Here is a 7,932-nt window from a genome sequence, read left to right as displayed (position 1 = left end):
ACGAGTGAAAGTTTACAAAGGTCACGTATTACGCGAGGAGAGGAAATCATGCCACAGACCGGCGTGATCCTTTAATGCTTCCGTCTTGAGACGGTGAGACCATAGAATAAGATCATCTAGAATAGCTAAAACAGAACCTCTCGCATCAATCTCTACATCCTGGAAAACCATTTTGTTCCTCGCATCCCAGATTTTCCAGAGGATGAGGAGGAGCATAAAGGGACGAACCGAAGTGGGTAAGGCATCTGGCAAGTGTGTGGTAAAGATCTCGGTGATTGGACTGAAGCTAGGGCGAATGCCAGTGCGCCGCCAGATTCGGCGAGCCGCCGGGCAGGTGAAGAATAGGTGCTCCCTATCTTCGACTGAGCTGCTGCATCTAGGACAAGAATCGTAAGAGAGAAGATGTTTCTTGCGAAGGTTTTTCCGGGTGTTGAGGCGGTCTAGGACAAAGAGCCAGCCAAAGATCATAACCCTCTTTGGCACCTTTGAGTCCCAAACTAGCACAAGCGACGGGTCGGAGAGGTGCACATTTAGGGCCGCATAAGCCCCTCGCGTGGTGAAGCTGTTCCCATTCAGCAGCCTCCTCGTGTCCGGATCTTGGGAGGTTGTGACATCCTGCAACAAAGAGTTAAGAGAAGCAAGTTCTGCGGCAGCAACAGAGGTTAGTCGATTACGAAGAGCAAGCTCGATCCCTTCCTGTAATATGGTGGCTACCAATGCATTTTGTTTTGTGTGGTGGGAGAAGATAGCAGGGAAGACTACCGCCAGCGGTTCTGGCAGGAGCCACCGATCTAACCAAAAGAAAGTGGATAGACCATTACCAATGGTGCAGTGGGAGATTTCTCTAAGGCTCTGAAGTTGTTTGAAAATAGTTTTAGCCAGGAAAGAGCTATTAGTACCATGGCCAATGTGAACAGGGGAGTGGTGTAGAATCCAGTCCTTCCAAGGAAGGTTGTCACAGTGTAAGAATTTGTAGGCATGGTCGAAATATGTGACTCTGACTCAGATATTGCTGAAGTTAATTGAGTTAGTCCTGCTGATGATGAAGTGATGCACTAAAAATATAGGAGTAATAAGTAACTTGCTGCAAGTGAGAGTAAGATGCACCATGTAGCAGTGTTGAATCGTTCCAGCTAATTCCAGTGACACCTACTTGAGGGTTGAGACTGATCCAGCTCAGTAGTAGAGGAATTGGTGCACGCGGTCATTTGTTTGCACCGGTTACTGTCCAGCATGGTCGACAAAATTCGTATATGAACAGTTCACTGTCAACGGTGGGCAAAAATGAACAGTTTAGTTAATTGGATTTTTGTTTTATTTCTATTATCTCATCTATACACTGCATTTGTCTTTCTTTACTTTCACTAGTATAAGCGTGCACATGGAAAACGCACGTCCCGTAATCTATAATTAAAACACCTATTTTGAATCTAATTTAATTTTCAAGTTTTTTCACTATGCCACTTAAATGTGTCTCATGACCAATGACGCAAGTGCATGTGACGCACGATACACACATGTCTTCACATAACATTCACGATCACATAAATGCATTTCATCAATTAGTTAAAAAAATACTTACAAAAACGACAACTAAGAACATTATCTACTGTAACTTTATTTTAAACCCGACATGCCAAATGACCGTACGAAAAAATCTTCACGCGCGCACCCAGATCGGACATGCCGAAGTGTGCCAGGAGGAGACGCAACCATAGCCAAGCTGTACCATGAGGGGATTCTAAGTGGCATTGAATTTTCGTTTCTTTTCTTTGTGATGTGTGTTTGATTGGAAGGAGATAAATGTTGTAATTTTATTTTCTTTGTAACGTGGGGTGTTATTATGGAAGAGTGCGCCTGACCTTTTTTCTTTTTCAATGGCCGCTTTTCCAAGGAGTAAAATGGGCGCTAATTTTTGTCTTTCCTATTTCCCTAGTAACATGGGGAGTTATTACAGGAGGAGCGGGATGGTCTGTGGGAATTGAATCGTGTTGAGTTGTGCTCAACATTGGCATGATCTGGGTCATTGGTCGGAGGCAATTAAATGCATGAGATTAAATGTATGCCATCAAATTTGCTCTTTTATAATTAAATGGAGACTAGTATAAGTGTGCATGTGCAATGCACGTCTCATAATTTATAATAAAAACATTTATTTTGAATCTAATTTAATTTTTAGCGATTCTTTTACTGAGCCACATATATGTGTATCATGCCCAATGACGTAAGTGTGTGTGACACGCGATACACACACATGTCTACACATAACATTCACGATCACATAAATGCTTTTCCATTAGTTAAAAAAACTTTAAACACAACAACTAAACAACATTATCTACTGTAACTTTATTTTAAATTGAACACGCCCGATGATTGTACGAAAAAAAAACTCCCCACGGGCACACCTGGATTGGACATGCCAAAGTGTGCCAGGAGGAGACACAACCATAGCCGAGCTGTACCATGAGGGGATGTGTTTTTCCTTTTCTATGGGGCGCCGATTTTTTCTTTCGTTTATAACGTGTGCTGGTAAGCATTCACGTTACAGGCGATCCAAGAGACTTGCTGGGAAAGGCTGCTATACTAAACATCATTACTTCACTAGAAAGAAAGAAATGACTATAGTAGTCACTAGACTGACTATAGTAGTCCGGACTAATGAAAAACTTAGGCGCGTGCGAGACGCCGGTCGACCGGCAAAAATTTGGGCCGATCACCGCACAATCCTTCGATCGCAGCACGTGTAGCAAAAAATTGTGTTAGTTGCAGCAAAATCCAAAAGATGCCGATTACACAAAAAAAAGACATCGATTCCATCAGTACCTGTCGCAGCTCTGCGCAACGCATGTTCCAGCATCACCGGCAACAGATGCAGCTTTCGGCGGCGGCGTAGGTGCGCGCATGTCGGGTCCCAACAAAATCCGACAACCATTGCAGCTTTTCAAGCCACGATTAATTGTATCTTCTGGAGTCGTTGGATCCGTCATCTTTGTTCGATGGTTGCAGCACGGAGCCTTCCCTGTTGAAGCTTCGGCTCCGCCTCTGAAGCATCGCTGGGTGCGGCTGACGAGCACTGCCGCCCGACCCCCGTGCGTGGTTCTCTGGTCCGCCTCACGGCGCCCCATGACGAAGCAGCTGGGAAACAAAACACGAGGGAAGGGAGACGGGTGATGTGGATGGGATCTCGCACTTGAGGAGGCATGGGAACGGCTGACTCGTGCTTGATTAGAGACGGGAAGGCTGAGCTCATCAATGGCGGAAGGGAATGGCAGTAGGAAGTAGGTTATGGCGGGAGGGATTAGATAAGATGGAGGGGAACGAGTGGTTTGCAGGGAATTTACGCCTATAAGGCCTTGTACAATGGGAAATGCTTAGAAAAATAAATCGAGTTTTTCTGAAGCACCGATGCCTATTTATACAGAAGAGACGCTTAGTTAAGCGTCTACCCTTTACAGATAAGCACCGGTGCTTAAGCAAATCCTAATTTATTTCTTTAAGCATCTTGCATTGTACAAGGCCTAAGTATCGAGAGGGATGAGCGGTGGTAGGCTTGGTGGGTTGCGCTAGCGACGTGGCTATATGTGCCGGCCGAAGGAACTAATGGAAAAAAAAGACTAAAGGGTGACCTAGGGTTACAGGCCGATAGGACAGGCCCAGCTGGAAGCACGTAGTGACTGCTTTTGCCTCAGCAGAGATCAACTATGCGTCCTCGGCGATAAGGTGGTCAGCACCTGGCTGCTTAAGCCGCAAACCACGTTCCTAGCTAAACGGTATGGTACTAAACAAGCGAGCGAACTGCTGTGGATTTTTCTTTTTTAGGAATGCTGTGGTTTGTTTGTTCCCAGTCCCAGCCCACCAGCAGCAAGAGCTCAGTATCGGGCGGCATTCAGCAAAGGAAAAAATAAAAGAGCTCTGCCTCGTCGAACGCCGCGTCTCCCGCGCTTAAGCCGCCGCCGATGTCGAGCACGTGCATGGGCGGGATGCCGAGCGCGGCGGCAGCGTTGAGCGCAGCGCACGTGTCCTCCATGGTCCCGCGGTACACATCGGTGTGGGTCCCGTGGCTGCCGATTTGGAAGGACACGCCGGCGACGCACAGGCACGCGCGCTGCGCGGCGCGGAGGAGCGGCGCTATCTCTTCGGCGTGCGCGCCGTACTTTGTGCCGAGGTCGAACTTGGCGTCTCCACAATTGGCTTAGCAACCGTCGATCTAAACACTAGTAGAAAAAGACCCATTTGTCCCGGTTCATAAGCCCCATCTGTCCCGGTTAGGGAACCGGGACTAAAGGGTCGTTACTAATGCCCTAGGCCTTTAGTCCCGGTTCTTATACAAACCGGGACTGATGGGCCTCCATGTGGCCGCTCCGGCGAACCTAGGCAGGAGGGCCTTTGGTCCCGGTTGGTAGCACCAACCGGGACCAATAAGCTTCCACGCGTCAGCATTTTAGCGGCTGGTTTTTTTTTAAAGGAGGTGGTTTAGGGGTTTTGGGGATTAATTTAGGTTGGTATAGGTAGCTAATAGAAAGATGTGTCCTCTCTTATCTCCGTGCTACTGCTACTGCTATGCTTAAACATGACTTAGATTGAAGTGAGGCAGCATGTGGTGCATGTCGAAAGTAATACTAATCCTAACTTGATCAAGTTTGGATTGTACTACTTTCGACATGCACCATATGCATGTTGCCTTCAGTTCAATCCAATCCATGTTCATTTCACCCACAGATATATAATAACTCTTCATGCTCGCATCATGCATCATCATAATAACAAGTCCTACTAATCATCATCATATAACTTCTACTCGTTATTAATAACAAGTCATACGATCATCATCCTGATAGTCATCGAACCAACCCTACTTTGTTCTTAGCACATAATCATCAGTATTAGGTAGGACCTAAATACCCTATTTAAGGTAAAATAACATAAAACAATATAGACCCTGACTCTCCATTATGGAGAATGGAGATCATCATGTCTTCAATTCTTGCGCTACGCTTCCTTTTCCTTCCAAGAACCTCCTTACGACTGTCCATACATTTTTTTTCATTTATTGATTAGCATGTCTCCACTTCTTTGAGAAATCCGGTATGGACAGTTGAGATTCGTAGGATGACCTGGATATATGTTCAAAACACGAAGGCTGCCATTCTGATACATCAAATGAGGCACACAATCCTCTGGGATTCTCTGTTGAAAAACATAGTAATAACTTCATAGTTAGCAATGATGTACTAGTTTTAGAAGTATGCAAAAGATGCACGGATGTCGTAATAGTAAAATATCTTACCAGGGTATCTCCATGGTAGTTACCGTAGTTCAACATGTGTACTAGTGGCACGTATTGACCATAATGTTGAGGAGTTTGATTGTAGATATTGTAATTCTCAATATCAGTACAAAATCTGACCAGATGATTTTTCTCCTGATAAGTTAATTTGGAGCCATCCGTGTAGTGGGTTTTGTCTACCATGTTCCGCACATTGTTTGAACAATCAAAATAAGTTGTCAATGGAAATAAGCTGTCAACTATTTTGAAATAAACAATATAAATTAGCTAATAACCATGTTTGAGAATAGCGGTAGAACTGGAGGCGTATCAACAAGGATCCAAATGTCCATATTGTCTTGCTCGATTTCAGGATCACCAAGATCCATGGTGAAAAGCATACTCTCATCAAAACCATACATCTTGCAAAATGCTTCCCAAATTTTGCAACCAAAATGGGTTACGCTCTCAGCATTATACAAATTTACTTCAAAATCCACATCATGATGGGTCCTTAGGTGAACTTTCTTCGTTTCAAAATTTTCATGGTCTTCAAAATCCATCCTCTCCAAGACATAGCGTCTTGCATGGCATGGGATAAGCTATACTCGAATTGTAAAAGATGAAAATTACACGTTGAAATAGCTGAAGTCATGCTTAATTACGAAAAAACACTTGTCGCCGTTGCGTACCGTTTCAATATCGAAGGTCTCCTCGAGCTTATTGCTGAAGCGCCGATCATCGTCCAGGTGAGGCCTGTCGCACAAACCTCGACCGTCGTGGCACCACCCGCACTCCCCCGGGAGACTTTCGTCGTCCGATGATGACATTTCCTACGTTCATCATTCAAAGATTAAACTTGTACAATTAAATATATGTACTACAAAAACTAAATTAGATCATTATTATTCATCACGGGTTGACTATCGGTTTGTCGAGTCTTTTCTTGAAAACTCTCAGCTCACGTGGTGTATACATTCGACCGTTGGTGATGGTCGCTCCTCCATTTGTCCCCGAGTGCATTACACCTGTCTAGCACACGGGAACGAAGGAGAAGCGACCCCCATGACAACAGTCGGGATTCTTCGTCCTCTCATATATATGGTGTGGAATTCTCCCTCACTGATTCCTCTCTGACATTTGCGACCGTCGGTGATGGTAGCTCCTCCTTTCGTTCCTGAGTGCATTACACCAAATTGTCTAGCACACGGGAACGAAGGAGAAGCTACCCCCACGACAATAGTCGGGATTCTTCGTCCTCTCATATATGGTGGAGACTCAACAGACTTAAAGTTAACCCGAAATATCGTTTAATTATCTTTCTAAAAGAGGATTTGGCTGGTCTCACCTCGATGTTGGAGGGGGTCGGTGACGGGGACGACGGCGGGGATGATGGAGCGGCCGGGGACTCCTAGATTTCTGCGAAAACAAAACCCTATAAGCTATCAACTAATCATATGCATATGCCTTGCATAGTGCTCTCCAATTTTAGCATTCAAAGTAGGAGTAGTTTTTCAATTTGAGCATTCAATAAGCAAAATCAAATCGCAAAATAAAGTAGTATTCAAATTAGGATGCATTCAATTATAAGCAATTACATCATCTCCATGCGTCCGTACATCGTCGAATATTATCACTAATACACCTCGAATACTATCATACATATAGCATCACCAGTACAGCTAGAACCGTAGCGCCCGACGGGTATCGGCGCGGGCGGTGGACACCCAAAGGGAAGGAACCATCACAGGATCATAGCTCCAGTGAGATCCCTGAAGAACCTGCCAGGTATTGTCGAACCTGCCCTCCAACGCAACCATGTAGCGACGGACATGCTGGTCCTCCTCGCTGACACGGTGACGTACCACCTCCGCGGTGTCCGGAAGCCTCGGCACCGTCACTGGCCCACGCGACCGCCACCAAACAAGGATCGGGTCAACGACGGGCTGGCTCCTCACCAACCTACGTCCCCCGAAAGGTAGCACCTCCCAAAACCAGCCCGGCGAAGCCTAGTCCCGGACATGGCCCCTCTGATCAAGCCGGCCTCCTCCGTCGAGTCGACGACGAGGATGCGGGATAGGCATCGTCGACGTCGATGCGGGAATAATTGCTTTAACTAAAAAACAAACTAGTTCTATTAATTTTCTTGCTAAAAATAAACTACTTCTATAGTAAAATAAACTAGTTTTGTTAAATCAACTAGTTCAACTACTAATTAAGCACTTACTATAAATAGAATAAAGTAGTACTTACTAAAAATAAACTACTTCTATATATAGTAAAATAAAGTAGTTTTATTAAATCAACTAGTTCAACTACTAAGCACTTCCTATAAATAAAATAAAGTAGTACTTACTAAAAATAAACTATTTTTTTCTTCTCCTCTATTCCTTCTCCTTCTCCTCTTCTTTTCTTCTTCTTTGTCCTCTTCTTATTTTTCTTCTTCTTCCTTCTTCCTCTTTTCTTCCTCTTGTCTTCTTTCCTTAATTTCTTTCCTCGACGACCCTAACCCTAAACAGTACAACTAACTACAACGACTTCGCTTGCATACATATGCACAAATATGAGCGATCATCTATGAACAATATAAAAACATCATATGATATATGAACAAAAAAATCACATCTATAAACAAAAAAAATCATCTAATCATATATTTTTTA

Source organism: Triticum aestivum, chromosome 7D (assembly GCF_018294505.1).
Source record: "Triticum aestivum cultivar Chinese Spring chromosome 7D, IWGSC CS RefSeq v2.1, whole genome shotgun sequence".
NCBI lineage: Eukaryota > Viridiplantae > Streptophyta > Magnoliopsida > Poales > Poaceae > Triticum > Triticum aestivum.
This window is presented reverse-complemented; position numbering follows the sequence as displayed.